Source organism: Notamacropus eugenii, chromosome 1 (genome assembly GCF_028372415.1).
Source record: "Notamacropus eugenii isolate mMacEug1 chromosome 1, mMacEug1.pri_v2, whole genome shotgun sequence".
Lineage (NCBI taxonomy): Eukaryota > Metazoa > Chordata > Mammalia > Diprotodontia > Macropodidae > Notamacropus > Notamacropus eugenii.
The window spans coordinates 480,348,065-480,351,616 of NC_092872.1; the positions used below are offsets into that span (position 1 = coordinate 480,348,065).

The following is a 3,552-nucleotide window of genomic DNA, read 5'->3' on the forward strand; positions in this document are numbered from 1 at the left end:
GGTCATGAAAAGATTTAGACACATTTCTGAAGGACAGAGACATGAATATGGTATAATGGAAAAAATAGAACCTCAGGAATTAGGATCCTTGAACACAGAATCATAATACTTGGGTTCAAATGCAGGCTCTGTCATAGAATAAGTAACTTTGGGCAAGTACCTCAGTGTTCTCAGCTGTAACACAACATCCCTCCAAGACCTACAACAGTGACAGTAAAAGTCAGAGAACTCTTGGGTTGGAGATTGGATCCCTTACCAGGTGGCTGGCTCCTTCTTTCAAGTTCAAAGGTATTCTGTGGTACTGTACTATTAAAACTATAGCTTACAGTCTCCTCTACACATGTATTTACCTTTTGTAGTTATCCAGTAGACACAATTAGCTCAAAGAAAAAATGGTACACTTGAAGACAATAACTATAAAACATCTGCATATACTTTGACTGTGATCTCTTGCAAATATAAGAAGAGAGTGCATACATGGCCCCGATATCCCTTCTCTTCCCATGATACTGTCATGCTTCCCTCCCAGCTGCAGTATCTGTTGGGTGCATTGTACATCTGGACCTCCTGAGTCTGCTCTCTGAAGGATAACTCCCAAACGCCAGGGCCAATTCAATCCATAGCTGGGTCTCTTCTGTTGCCAGGGGTTACTCTCCTCAGATCTGCTTCCAGTGATCGGCTCTCCCGACTGGGTGTGCTGTCTCTCCTTTGGACGATCATTCTGAGTGAGATGAGGAGATTGTGAAGACTTTTCATAACAAAAATATGGAGAATATTGGATTTTCTAAATAAAATTTCTCTTCCATAAGGCCTCTCTCCTTGGATACCTGAGTTTCAGGTATCCAGGACTTGTGGATGGCCAGTTGGTTCCCCCCACCCCCCCCACTCCAGCTACCAGCTTTCTTTGTGAAAGTGCTGTGGGCTATAGCCGAAACTTGGCAAATTTCCCCTTTGTTTGTTGTACTGTTGCCACATCAACACTACCAGCTCCCTCTTCTCTCCCTCCCCTCCTTTCTAAAGCCATATCAGCAGTTAAGTTAGATATAAGATGAAGTAATTGTGTTGGGATAGGTGAAGATTTCCCGGGGTTTGTCTAGTTTTTTGAGCTTAGATTGTGAGCCCGTCTCCCAGTCAATGGAGAGGTGGGATAGTGGGGAGGTGGAATTCTCTGCGTTAGGGTATAAAAATTGTGCTTCATTTTCTGTAAGTTGCCTCCTTCCATCAGATTCCCCTACCTGATGGAAGAACATCCCTTTTTCGAGAATGGTAATAAATCTTTTTCTTTCTGTTCTTATTGAGAAGCCTCTTCATTTATTTAAAACTTTGAGTAAGGGTCTTTTTATCCCATACAATTCTGATACAAAATGCAATGGGAGAGATGGAGACATCCCACCTTGCCTGGAAGAGCTGGGTTCTTTCTCCAGTGCTGTTCTTAGACTGCCTGAGGTCACTTCTTGAAATTGCTTCCTGCTTCAGGTGTCTCCAACTTGGCAAGTTAGTTTTCAAAAAGATTCCCAGAGAATATCTGATGTTTGGCTAGTAAGCTGCTCTCCAGTTACAGTGGAGAAAACTTCTAAACAGTTCATTGAGGGGAAGCAATGAAGCCCAAGCCCTGCAGTTCCTTTAATGTAGGAACACACCTTATTGTGTCAGCTACCCACTGCCTCTGTGATTCTACAGCAGGAGGTGTGGGGCTTGGGGTGGGAAGAATCATTCATCAAGCTTCCTGATCAACTCAACTGCCCACTTTAGCAAAAATGGATTAGATAATTTCAAAAGCCCTTTACAATTCTGACTCAATATGAAAATAACTACTATAAGAATTTGGGATAAACCAGACTTTTCAGCCTCATTCTGGAAGAACAATTGGCCATTTTTGTGGAGTTTCCCTTTGGGGTTGTTATTTGATGATGGGTCTGCAGGTCAGAGCCACAGAAGTTCTCCAAGTTACTAACTCTTTGTTCCTTACCTTCTCTATCACCATGAGTATGAATTTACTGATATATATCTTTGGAGAATGAGATTGCACTGCTCTTCCCTAGCTTTCCTGCTTCTTTTTTTCTCTACAACTGGCTGCACCGGGGACTCTGGGAAGGATAGGTGATAAGGGTAAGGTGAGATGAGAGTCATTATTTGAGTCTGATGCAGTTTGAGGTTTCTGGGAACCCTGAAATGACAGGGTGGGATGTCCTCCTGGAATAAATTCACACACTCAAACCATCTTCCAGTCAATGGCAAATTTTATTTATTCCTATTGCCAATAGAAATGTGCATGTAGGGTTCCTAAATGAACCTGCAATTTAATGGGAGTGAGCAGGATACTTCCATACAAAAAGGACAGTGAAAGGATCTGGGTGGGATTAAGGAGTGATCTGGGAGGGCTTGGTGCAACTGTGAAAGGACATCCAGTAAATTTATTAAGTGATCTAGGTGGACTGGAGTGGGGCCAGTTGCCTCTGGTGGAGGTGCCAGTGATCTGGATTGCTGAAACTATGGGAAAATTCAGGGACTGGTTTGCTTCAAAGACACCATCTTTTCTCTTTAGGGATCCAGATCCCAATGCCAATCAAGTCTATTTTATAAATCCATTCATTTTCCCCTGACTTCCCTTGGTGAAGGGTTTAATAAATCTTGCACTGCCTACAAAGGAGGGTTATTCAGAGGAAGTGTGGCTATATGAATATCAGCTTTTACTATTATGACCGGCCTTGCCTGGGCTAGGGGAGCTGAGCTTCCATAACAACCCCTCATTGGGGTAGTGGGCAGGACCCCAGACTTGGAGTCAGGGGGACCTTGGTTTCATTTCCAGATAAGCCTCTAGCCAGCTATGTTAAAACACTCAACCTCCTGGGCTCCGTTTCTCCATCTTTGAAATCAGGACAATGCTTCTGTCCTTTCTCACTGGAAAGTTGGCATCAAACTGGGTCTGGCACCCTCATGGGCTTGGACACCGGAGTGGCAGGCCTGTTATTGTCACTTTTGACATGGCTTTATACGTTCCAAAATCCTTTCACGCAGTTGTCTTATCTGATCCTCTCAGCAGCCCTTGGGGGGAGTTACAGGAGAGGGATTATCCCCATTTAACAGACAAGTAAACTGAGGCCCGGAGTGCCCAAGGTCACGGGCTCAGTTACAGCGGAGCACAGGTGGGAACCAAGGCTTCCGGATCTTTCTCCTCCATTTCTCTGTTGTGGTGCGTGCCCACGAAGCAGGCCAGCTCCGGACACGTGGACTAGCGTCCCGGTCCCTGGCTCGAGGCCAACGTGGCCCCCACGCTTCTCACGGGCTCCAGCACTGCCCCTGGGAGAGGGCCCCCCACCTCTTCCCCGCTCAGGTTGTCAATCAAGAGACTACATCCAACAGAAAAGGAGAACAGCGAGGCTTCCCGCCTCTTAACCTTGGGGGCGGAACCCTTACAGCTCAACCACACTACGGAGGGGCGTGGGCGGGGAAAGAAGGCGGGGCCCTACATGCCGGTTAGTCTCCTCCTTTTCATTGGCTTGCGGCTGCAGAAGTCGCTGCTCATTGGTCTCGGTGGACGTCCGGTAAGGA

The 3,552-nt window shown here is 46.0% G+C and overlaps 1 long non-coding RNA gene across 1 annotated transcript; it reads right to left on the reverse strand.

Moving 5' to 3' along the window:
- Window positions 1–322: 322 nt before the first annotated feature.
- On the reverse strand, window positions 323–2,030 carry LOC140519538 (uncharacterized). The gene is made up of 2 exons (XR_011972223.1): window positions 1,394–2,030; window positions 323–721 (listed from the first exon to the last, which is right to left on the reverse strand). It is a non-coding gene; the product is annotated as an uncharacterized lncRNA (long non-coding RNA).
- Between the last annotated feature and the right edge of the window lie 1,522 nt (window positions 2,031–3,552).